General features: G+C 38.7%; 1 pseudogene; it reads left to right on the forward strand.

The window, feature by feature from the left end:
- Window positions 1-1,062: 1,062 nt before the first annotated feature.
- Window positions 1,063-11,213, forward strand: LOC149254322 (S-adenosylmethionine synthase 1-like; annotated as a pseudogene).
- Window positions 11,214-12,822: the final 1,609 nt, after the last annotated feature.

Genomic DNA, 12,822 nt, shown 5'->3' on the forward strand with positions numbered 1-12,822 from the left:
AATAATTATTTTTTTACACTTTTCCCTAATTGCCTTTTTTTTAAATCCCTCAAGCTACTTCTGTTGAGGCTAGGTTTTTCTTTAGGGTTCCTTGGCTGTTTCTATTTATTTGAAAGGTTAGCACGTTGGATCTTATTTTTTATACATTAATTAGATCTAAATCTGTAAATATGTCGGAGTTTACCACAAATACATTCTCAGTGCATTGTTGTATGGACTTTGAGAATCCTTGAACCAACATGTCTCTGGAGTATACAACTTGTTGCACCAGAAATGGGGTGATTTCTATAAATAAAATAAAATACTCTATATTTGTATTCTCACGTTTGAAAAAAACATTGCTGACATACCTTCCTTACTTATGCCCAGGGGTCCTTTGTATCCGTCCTTCTTTTTGCAAAGGAAGCATCTTATAAGCTAGATGACTCTATTATAAACACTTTTGTAGGGGTACTGACATGCTTAGCAGCATATATCTATGCCAATTAACTACTTTCACCTTGCCTGCTATGTACAAGTTCTTGAAGCCCTTTAATTCCTTTACAACCCTGTTCAAACCTATTTTCATATCTCCTAGGAAATGGATCCAATTCAAAACCCCTTTTATTAGAGCATCTTTTGTTCTTGCATCCTTATCAAAGACAATATCTGAAGAATCAAAATGCGTTGAAATGGTGCTGGACTAGTTGGGCTTTGGCCAAAAATTTACCCAAAGAATCAACATGTTTTTCAATAAGTCCCATTTAGAATTGTTGTAAATCAGAGTATCCTCCAACCATTTGGTCTGCAACAACTTCTCCATAGGAATGATTGTCTCTAGTAATATTTTCTAGTGATAAGAAGGATATCCATGCGATCAACATATTGCATAAAATATTTTGCATATACACTTCTGCACTTATGTAATACCAGTTGTTCTCATTCCACAGTCAATTTTTAGTTTTCTGGCTAACTATGTGTTGTTTAACAGTTTATATTAAATGGTGATTCTTGCATGTTAAGTCAAGTGTTTGGTCATATTTTTTCTTGCCTACTGATCTTTTTATGTGCCTGCATTTTTAGATGGACAACTTCCTCTTCACATCTGATTTTGTCAATGAGGGACACCCGGACAAGCTTTGTGATCAGGTTTCTGAAGCCATATTGGATTCTTGATTGGAGCAAGATCCTGAAAGCAAGTTTCAATGTGAGATCTACACGAAGACAAATATGGTTATGATATTTGGAGAAATCACAACTAATGCTAATATAGACTATGAGAAGATAGTGAGGGGAACACCTGTAGAGGAATTCAATTCATGTCAATGGATGTTAGCTTGCATGCAGATAATTGCAAGGTCCTGGTGAGCATTGAACAAAAAAGCCCTGACATTGCAGAGGGTGTCCATGGCCATCTTACTAAGAATCCTAAAGAGATTTGTGCAAGAGATAAGGACCACATGTTTGGGTATGCTACAGATGAGACCCTGATGTTGATGCTTCTCAATCATGTGCTGGCAACAAAGCTAGGAGCACAGTTGACTGAAGTAAGAAAAAATGGAACCTGCCCTTGGTTGAGACCAGATGGAAAGACCCAAGTTATTGTTGAGTATAAAAATGAGGGAGGGGCAATGGTCCTATTAAGAGCTCACACTGTTCACATCTGTTGACACCTACTCCTTGTGATTGGGTGTATTTATGTAAATAAATAAATCATGAATATGAACAGTCATCGGGAGATGAACTAAACAGTCTTTCCCTCATGTATATAATGAAGACCTACCTTGTGGAATAAGATACGAATCAGTTTTTGCTTTGTGGAGTTACTACATGGCCTGACATGTTATCAGAGCCAAGTTCCCAAAGTAGTTGTAACTCCCTTCTGCCTACTGCTCTATGTCCTCTGGCCCTCTAGAGTTTGCCTACTGAGCTCTCTGTCCACTATGTACTATGCTCTCTGTCCTCTTTGTGCTCTCTGTCTACTGCACAGTCTATCTACTCTTCTTCCTGCCTAAATTCAGAAAATGTTGAGAGAGGGACGATTTCAGCATTGGAATATTGCCTAAAGAAGTTTCGGTGGAATATTGTCATGCTGCGTTGAAAAGTTTATTTGTGTGTTGCTCCTATTTTGTAAGAAACGCAGGTATTCTAGATTTGTACGTTGCTCCTGTTTTGTAAGAAACGATGGTCTGAAGTTTATTTTGGCATATAACCATGCGTTGAATTATTACGCTGCTCAGACTTTACTATCTGTTGGAATAACCTCGACCTTCAGAACCTTATCAAAATTTTCAGATGCTTGCCAAGCTCGCAGGACTGATGAGTTGAGATCAACAGTGCGGCGATACGCAGTTTGAGCGTGATTGTATTGGTTCTAGCGGCATGCCGTCCATTGCCTCGACTCTTCATCTTGTATATATACCACGCAACCTCATTTGTAACAGCGCTCAGCCTTACCATTGCAGCAAGCCTCGGAACTTCATCCTGTATATATACTCTTGGAATCAGAGCTAATGACAAAGAACACTTAGGTGGCGTGAGATCAATAGGTTTCTTCAACAACTAGCTAGATATCTTTAGCCAGGGAGTGGGGTTAATGTAAGGAATTACTTTCTGTCTTGTCATCAAACAAAACTAGCTGTTCTCATTTGCTTTGCCCATTCTCACCATCAACTCGTCCATCCACTACCTTCGCTCGCTCACAATATGCATTTGTGTAGTTTTTGTCATTTTCACATAATTTTTTTGTGACATTCATTTGTAAATCATAGAACGACCGCCGAGATTACCACCGATGTCAGAAAGGATGTAGACAAAGATATCGCATACAGTGTTGTGCTTTATGTAGATTTATGTATTTGACATATAAATGAATAGGGTGAGTATGAGTTTTTGTGTATGCGTTATTTCCTCTATTCATATGATCCGTTCCTTCATGGGTTGTCATCTTATTCCATTGATAAGCCTTTCTTGGTGCTCACTTTTCCAAATTCAATTATATTCTATCCAGATGAATGTGAATTGACATTTGAGTTTTATGTGCAGTCACATCAGAAGTATATTTTTTTAAGAGTAAAAATTTTGCAGCAGAATTTTTTTTTGCTACAGTATGCATTCAATCATATCAATGGTGGGAATAGTTCTCACTGGCAAGGAGAAATATCCTGAATGGTCCCAGATGATAAAACACACCCTCATTTTCAATGAGTTGTGGAAAGGAGTGTGTGTTGTAGACAGAGACAATGAACCAGTACAACCTGCCTCAGACAAAGAGCTCGTCATTTGGGAAAACAAGAACAACAAAGCTTATGCATTAATCGTAGCATTTGTAAATGAAGAGGTGAGTCACCATATTTCATCATATTCAACTGCCTTTGAAGCCTTACAAAATCCGAAAGAACTCTATGACTCACATTCTGCACTTGAAGTTGTTCAACTCATGATTAAACTCTTCACTCTTGAACTGCAAAATAATGATCCTCTTGGTCTGGCATCTGAAGTAAAGTCTATAATAAATGATATCAAATCCAATAAGGTTGAATTGGATATTCCTCTTATCACTTTTCTCAAGGCACTTTATCCTACTTACTCCAATTATCTTGAGTCATTGCAAGCAAATGGAAATCTCAAAGATATAACCTTTAACTCTCTTGTGAAAAAGTTTGCTAAAAGAGAGAAAGATTTTGGAAAGAAGACAGCCCCTGAATCTTTTGAAGAGGTTGTGTGCCTTGCTCATAAAGAAAAGCATCTTGCTCAAGATTCTACAAGAGGAAGAGGTGGATGAAGAGGAAGAGGAAGACATTTCAGAGGCGGGGGGGTAGACATTCTCAAGGAGGAAAGGCAGATTTTCAATGCATACGCTGCAAAAAAAATGGATCACATGATGCCTCTACATGCAAGCTACCATGGGACAAAATTAAGTAGAAAATAAACCAATAGAAAGGTAAAACTGATGATACAGACAAAGGTAAAGCACCTGAATCCACTCACTATGTTGTGGCACAATGTAACATTGGAGTAAATGAAGATTTATTTAATGCTTCACTTGCTTCTTGGAAAAATGATTGGTTGCTTGATTCAAGAGCAACCTGCCACATGACTCATAGAAAAGTTTTTTTTGAATATTTCACTGACAATGTTGATGGAGTAGTATACTTTGCAGATCAATCAAAAATCAAGCCATCAGGGCTTGGCACAATCAGGCTTAAACTGCCTGTTCTTCCAGACTTTCTTCTGGATCATGTTCTATATCTCCGACATCTCAAGAGAAACTTCTTGTCCTTGGTCCACATCCACCAGCAAGGTCACTCCATTCATATGTTTAATGGCAAGCTTGAGGTAAGAAAAGCATCTGACCACTCACTTGTCATGAGGGGAATAGAAGAAGAAAGGCTTATCAAGCTGCAAGGAACCTCTGCTCATGCACAACATTTCTCATACAATTATCATCATGAAGAAGGTACACTTCCATCAATTTTATTATGGAATGCTAGATTTGGACATTTGAACTATGACAGTCTCCACTTGTTGAAGAAAAATGGTGTTGTTGGTTTGCCTACAATTCCTAGGAATCTTAAGCAATGTGATGCTTGCATTCTAGGAAAGCATAGCAAACAGTCTTTTCATGATTCAAATTCAAGAGCACATAGGAAACTTGAACTCATTCATTCAGATTTATGTGGTACAATGCCTGTTCCTTCTGCAAATGGAAATAAATATATCATGACATTTATTGATGACTATGTTAGCCTATTGTTGCAACAGGGTATCATTTTTCATGATTGACATTTTTACATGCCAAATATGTCATACTTTGCAAGTTGCAGTGTTCCATATTTCCATAAGAGACCAAAGAAAAAGCCACGAAATGTGCTAGTCCAAAGGCCACTGCTGTGTTCCAGTTTTCGAGAGTTTTAGAGGGAGGTCCAAACAGTCCAATCTTGGTCTCCCTAGGTTTCAATTTCCTGTTGTAGAATATAGAGAATGATATCTGTCCAAACACTTTAATCTTGGCAGATTTTGTAGATAGGTAGAGAATCAAAGGGACCCAACTGTTTAATCTGGGCCCTCGCAGAAATAAGTGTAGATTTAGATAGGAAATCAGAAAAAAGAAAATAAAAATTGTAAATATGGTTCTGCAAGTCTAAATGCACCCAAATCAAAAGAAGAAAAAATGTTAGGAAGTAGGCTGGGTAGGTAGCTGTGGTTGCAGAATGGTGATTCATGATCAATTTTGTGTTTCAAAATGTTTATCTTTTCAAATTACAGTGCAGGCAGTTTTGCATTCAGAAGAGCTCAGAGCTGGACATCACTAACTCCCCCTTCTTCTAATTCCCCAAAGTCACTTACTAACTCCCCAAAGAGGTCAAGATCTGCTTGAGCCTCTTAGTCTCATCATACTCCATATCAGTTGCCTTGGTGAAAGATCTGCTTCACTCAAGGATTTCATTTCTCTACAGGTTCTTTTCCCCAAATTTAGCCTAAGGTCCCTGACCTTAGCACTTGCTGGTCACCTTCATATTAACTACTAACAGTATTATGTAACTCCCTATCAATTATTCCCTTCCCTTACTAAAACTATGTATATATAACTCCCCTATGTAAATATCCCCTCACTGGCAATATAGCCATATTTTTCAAAGTCCGGGGAAAATATAGTCCATCTGGGGCTATTTTTAGCCCATCCGTGTCATAACAGGGGTTAGATGGCACCTGGTCATGCTAACAACCTATTCCCTAGCCCTAAAACCCTCAAAACCCCCTATTTCACCCCCTAACCAAAGTTTTGTACATAAAATCCTAAACCCGCGCGCATTTAACCCATATTTTACCCCTTACCCTATGTCCCAACTATAAATATTAATCGCACCCATTTTAAAACCCCAAACCCACTTTCCCTAAGTCATAACCCACCCGCGCGCATATTAAAAAAGGTATATTCTTCGCATATTCCCCGTCCTTTATCCCGCCATCACCTCACACCGACCGCCAATCGTTGGATCGCCCGCCCCACAGATCAACGGTGGGCGGGCTGCCCCATCTCCGAACCGCCTGAGCTTTAGCGTCCAAGAGATGGGCGGTATTCCTGCCGTACCTCCCGCCACGCGTCAGCTCCTGAGCTGTGGTGGAGCTCCCTCTGAGAAAACCGCTCCCCCCCCCAAAGGTGGTGCGCCACAAAACCACTTACCGTCACCCCCTGCACAGTCACCGCTTACGGCACCCCCCTCTGCCCAGTCACATGTCGAGTCATCTGCCTGCGTGGCCCCTTGCCACGTGTCATGCCACGTCACCCACCGTACAACGTCACATCATGCTGACATCATTAGCACTTTTTTGGCGCGAAGGGCAAAAAATCGCACTTCACTAGATTCTGAGGCAGTTTTTGATGAGCGATTATCGCTCATCACTAGATTTTTTGGGCTTGAATGGGGAATCTTCAGGGAATCTTTTCATACTGCGGCCCCCAGCAAGCCCGAAAGGCGCCAAAAGACCCATTTTTCTTCGCGAAGCTTGCCGGAATGAGCAGATAACAATTTTGAAGGAAACAGAGGCCGAACAACGGCCATTAATTTGTGAATAAGACCCACGGCACGTCAGAACAACATCAATTTATTGCCAAAGAGTATCAGAGGAAGAAGAAGAGCCAAAGAGTATCAGTCAAGATTTTTTAGGGGCTCGAAGCACCTGAACATTGATGAGGCCCCCCAGAAAGTCAAATCAGGAGGCGTAAGCCCATCCTTGCCCTCAAATCACAGTTAAAGCTTTAAATGCATACAGACAGCGGAGATGCAGAAGCCCATACACATTTATTTCAGAAAACACTGCAGCAAGCCACCAAGGACAACATCATTTATTCAGTTTTGATACGGCGGCCCTCAGCGCAGCCTGAGATATTTTTTACGTTTATTTCTAGATAGAATTAGGTTAAGTAGTAATTTTTCTTTATGACCTAATTAGGTCAAGATGTAATAAAGAAACTCTGCAGAGAGTTTTTGCCCTATATATACCACCCTCTGTATAGTTTTAAGGGTTGGTCATTTGAGAATTTCACTAGAGACTCGCTGTGTATACCTAAGTTTTTTCATAATCAAAGATTGCCGAAAGCTTGGAGAGCAAACTGTCTGTTGTGAATGAATGTTTATGGAGATATGAAGATGGAATTCTTGTTCTGCAGCCTGAAGCAATAAGTGCATCTTACCTCTGTCTATTGTTTACCACTATCTAAATAGCAGGAAGAAAGAATAGCCTAGAATTAGTTGAAATACTCTCTATGCTCAATTTCTACTATTTCTTTATGTTTTCTTCTGATTGAATTGGTTATGAATATGAATTCCTTTTGGCTCATGTTTACCCCGATTCCCCTATGTTTGCCAATTATCTAGGGATTCTTAACTGCCCCTAGGTAACACCCTTTTATCTTCCCCTATTAAGCATAATTGAGAGATTCTTAATTGCCTCTCATTACTTAGAATTTCTTTCCATCCCTTAAACCTGAAACATTGTTTCATGCTCAGCTATCTCGCTCCATTTTCCCTCACTGTTATTAAGGAAAAGCACCAGCAGTTTTTCTCCTTGACTCCATGCCCAATGGTTCGAAACCCTTATACTATGCTCTGCCTCTCTACCTGAAAAATCAATTTTCCCACCAAAAACAAACAAAAACCCTCTGAACTCGAGACCTAGCCTAAAATCTTTTTCAAACAAAGCTAAATCATAAAGAGAGAGCCCTCTCTGATTGCAGGTTGGCTAGAACCTGCAGTCCAAAGTTGGTTTGTGGTTACCTCGGCCGTATCCTTTTCCGGAGCTTAAGGACAACCTGAGTGATAACAGACTACACCAGAATGTGTTGGGTTTATTTATTGAAGAACAAATTTGATGCTTTTCAAACGTTTAAGAATTTTCACAAATGGATTGAAAATGATGCACAATCTCATATTGGGTCTATTCGCACTGATAATGGAAAAGAATACACATCAAATGAATTTGAAAACTATCTTCGCCAACATGGGATCAAACATCAAACAATTGTTCCTTATAATCCCCAACAAAATGGTGTCACTAAAAGAATGAATAGGACAATCTTAAATATGGTACGATGCATGCTCTTCTTAAAAAATGTAAAGATAATTTTTTGGGCTGATGCTGTTTTATGTGCTGCATATATAAAGAATAGATGTCTATCTAATGCTATAAGAAACAACACTCCATGTGAAATGTGGTATGGACATGTTCCTTCGGTAAAGCATCTCAGGGTCTTTGGTTCCACCTGTTATGCCTTGATACCAAAGGTACATAGAAACAAACTTGGTGCTAGAAGTCGTAGGTGTATCTTTCTGGGGTATTCAAACACCTCCAAAGAATATCATCTCTATGATGAAGTAAATAAAAAGTTTGTTGTATCTAGAGATGTAATTTTTCTTGAATCATCCAAAACTGACAATGTTGTTGAGTTGCAACTTGATCGCTTGGATAGATTCACAAAAGAAAAATCATTCCAAGAACGTGATAATCAGATTCCACATCTTGAAGGGGGGATTCCTATACTAGATAAACATGTGGAATCTTCTTCTCAAGAACACTCTCCCTCGGATGAAACTCCAACAATGGATGATGCTTTAAGTGATGCAATTGATAGAATTGGGAGACTCAATCTTGATTTAGTCCCAACTCAATCAATGGAACAGCTTGGACCATCTAAAAAAGGTCGCCCAAAATGGGTGACAAAGACACTTGGAAGTGTTCATCCTGATGAAGCTGGAAAGACAAGAACCAGAAATTCAAACCGGCAAAATGGAGGTGATGTAGATGACCCTAACTTACCTGTTGATATGGATGTTTCTTATGATTGTGAATTGAATTTGTCTACAGATTTTGAACCAACTTCCCTCAAAGAAGTTGCTTCTCATGATGAATGGAAAAAAGCAATGCAAAAGGATTATGATGCCCTCGTAAAGAATGCCACTTGGAAGGTGGTTGATCCCCCATTAGGAACCAAATCAATTGGATGCAAGTGGGTCTACAAGAACAAGTATAAAGCTGATGGCTCACTTGACAAGCACAAAGCTAAGCTTGTGGCAAAATGTTTTGCACAGAAGGAAGGGGTCGATTATGAGGAGACTTTTTCCCCCACAGCAAAATGGGCTACCATCCGGACATTCTTTGCACTAGGAGCTCAGAACGGTTGGAAAGTCCATCAAATGGATGTAAAAACTGCTTTCTTGAATGGAGATCTCCCAGCCTAAAGGATTTGCTGTGAAAGGACATGAACATAAAGTATGAAAACTGGTGAAGTCCTTGTATGGACTCAAACAACCACCACGAGCCTGGTATGAAAAATTAACTGAGCATCTTCTGAAACTCAATTTCAAACATTATGATCTTGATGATGCAACTTTATTTGTCAAGAAAGTTGGAAAAACAATTGTATATCTTGTGGTATATGTAGATGATCTTTTCATAACAGGGAATAATGAAAGCTACATTGCATCCATAAAGAAGGAATTGGGGAAAAGTTTTGAAATGACTGATTTGGGTTGTGTTCATTACTATCTTGGCATTGAAGTAACCCAACATCCAAAGTCCATATTTCTTTCTCAAAAGAAATACATTGGAAATCTATTGAACAGGTTTGGTATGACACAGTGCAATCCTCTTACTGCTCCAATGGAACAAAGCTTAAAGCTCACATCTATTGAAGGAAAAGAATTTGAGGATGCAACAAAGTATAGACAACTTGTAGGAAGTCTCAACTACCTAACTACTACCAGACCAGACACTTCATTTGTTGTTGGAATCCTCTCCAGGTTTATGCAAAAGCCTTGCGAGGGACATTGGTCTGCTGCAAAAAGAGTTGTAAGGTACTTAAAGGGAACTCAAGACTTTGGAATCAAGTATACACAGGTGGACGACTTCAGCTTGATTGGATACTCTGATTCAGACTTCGATGATTCAGACTTTGATGATTCAGACTTCGATGGAGACAAAGAAACTAGGGTATCTACTTCAGGATATGCTATGAGTCTTGGATCAGGAGCTGTCTCCTGGAGATCACACAAGCAATCAGTTCTAGCAGATTCCACAATAGAAGCAGTATACGAGGCAGCAACTGAAGCAACAAAAGAAATTGTGTGGCTCAGGAAAATTCTTGAAGATTTGCAAGTAAAACAAGTACAATCAACTCCACTCATGATTGAAAATACCTCTGCAATAAAGTTGGCCAAGAACTCAAAGTTCCATGATCGAACGAAGTACATCAATACTAAATATCATCTGATTTGACATCATGCTGAGGCCAAAACAATCCATCTCCATCATTGTTCCACAAATGAGCAAACTGCAGACATCTTCACCAAAGCGCTTGGAAGAGAAAATCTTGAACGATTCAGAATGATGCTTGGACTCACCAACATCCCTTCAGATTAAGGGGGGGAATGTTGACACCTAATCCTTGTGATTGGGTGAATTTATGTAAATAAATAAATTAGAAATATGAATTGTCATCAGGAGATGAACTGAACAGTCTCTCCCTCATGTATATAATGAAGACCTACCTTGTGGAATAAGATACGAATCAGTTTTTGCTTTGTGGAGTTACTACCTGGCCTGACAACATGTCTACTCAACATGATGGAACTGTTATCAATGATCAGATTTTAGTTGATCTCAAGGAGCATGTCATTAAGCCGGTTGTTCTTTCTCAATATCTAGATGAAAATACAATATTCCATTTCAACCCATCTAGGTGTTTTGTAATTGGAGGACTCCATGGGGATGCTGGACTCACTAGGAGGAAAATTATTATTGATACATATGGTGGTTGGGGTGCTCATGATGGAGGAGCCTTTTCTGGAAGGGGTCCCACCAAGGTGGATTGTAGTGGTGGCTACATTGTTAGACAAGTTTCCAAGAGTGTTGTTGCTACCGGGCTAAAACGCTACTTCCTTATGCAAGTTTCATATTCCATTGGTGTGCCTGAGTCACTCTCTGTGTTTGTTGACACATATGGTACTGGAAAGATTCTATATACTGAAATCCTGCAGTTGATCAAGGAAAATTTTGACTTTCACCCTAGCATGATTTCTATCAATCTAGACCTAAAACGGGGAGGCAATATGAGGTTCCAAAAAATAGCTGCATATGGCCATTTGGGTTGGGATAATCCTGATTTCACTTGGGATACTGTAAAGGTCCTTAAGTGGGAGAAAGCTTGCAACTGTGGAGTAAGAATCTGGTAACCTTGCAACCATTCATGATTTAATGTGCTCATTAGACTCTGATTTAAATGTGCTTAACTTGTTGGACTCTGAACACTAATTTGTAGAATCAGTTGGAAAGAAAACAATTACTCATCATTGTACTCATGTGACCAACAACATTTTCAATTTCTAGGTGGAGGTCCTAAGCAACAAGAAAATTAGATTTTTATAAAAATTCATTCTTCCATTAAAAATCAACCAGAGGAGTTACATAAACGTTCAATCTTCCATTAAAAATCAACCTGAAGAGGAAAATTTAACGGACATTTCAAATATTGCTTAAATCTAGAAAACCACATGAAATACATACTGAAATTGCAACACATAGTTGGTAACAGTAGCAGAAGATGGGAATCTATCCCCACTCCACAATACATCCCGTAATGGTGATGAAAACACCTAATTTTCCCTCTTAGACGTTATGGAAGATTCGAAGAGCTTGGTCACATGCTTTGGGGATAAATATCACCTTCTTCCTTCATTGATAGCGACACTGCAAACACTCTGCACTTTTGAACAATTAAGAGCAGCTATTTGGGTATTTAAGACAATGGCTACTTAAGAGACAAATAATTGTAATTTGTGATCACTATTCAATTTTGGACATTTACAAAGCAGTTATTTGGGCATTTGAGATCACAACAGCTGCTTAAAGTGTAGGTAGTTGTATTTTGTACAGAATCTAATTAGGTACACATCATAAGAAGGATGGTAAACGTGAGTTGATTAGGACAGAGGCCTTTATATTTCACTAATTGAAACAATCTCAATGCCTCCTCAACAGGTCCATGCCTTACATAAGTTGCAATCATGGTAGTCCAAGAACAAACATCTCATTCTGGCATTTGTTTGAAAACTTTGCAAGCGTCATCTAGTATATTCCATCTCAACCCTTTCTTAGAATTTTGTTTAATAAATTAATTGTTTCCCATCATTGTGAAATACTTTAAATAGAATTCCCACGAGTATAAATGGTAGGAAAATTTTATAAATAAAGAAATGAAAAGGCATAGTAAAATGTGTACATTGTAATATTTTTTTGTTTTTCTTTTAATATATTTCCTGGAAATTTCAAAAGGACAAAAACAACACTTAAAGTCTTCCATCAATGAAATATATATAGCACATCTTGGTTCTTCACACCATACATATCAACTATTGGAATTCAATCTATTACACATAGTGCTCACAATCCATTTGGCTACAAGAACAATACCCTGGCAGATGTAACAACCATGCTAAGTCCTACATGTACCCTGGAACATATAACTTCCATGCCTAGTCCTTATCCATTTTTAGCAAAGTTCATAGATCCACAATAGGAGGGCATTGTTTCTTTAAAAATAATTATTTTAAAGGTGGAAGCCCACTTCTCCCTTTATTTTCTAGGACTATTGAAAGCACAAGCATAGATTAAACTTCCTTAGCTACAACACGAATTTAAAGTCAAAGAAATACTTACAAAGATGGGCATGGTGTTTGAGACCTTGCATAGGTAGACATGAGGGGTCTTCTTGTTTCTTTTCATATTCCTACTTTTCCCCATGTCATTCCTGTTCTTAGTCTACAACTTCTATAACAATAATGC

This window comes from Pinus tabuliformis, chromosome 7 (assembly GCF_031772625.1).
Source record: "Pinus tabuliformis cultivar Carrire ecotype Pingquan chromosome 7, CPIR1, whole genome shotgun sequence".
NCBI classification, from domain to species: Eukaryota; Viridiplantae; Streptophyta; class Pinopsida; order Pinales; family Pinaceae; genus Pinus; species Pinus tabuliformis.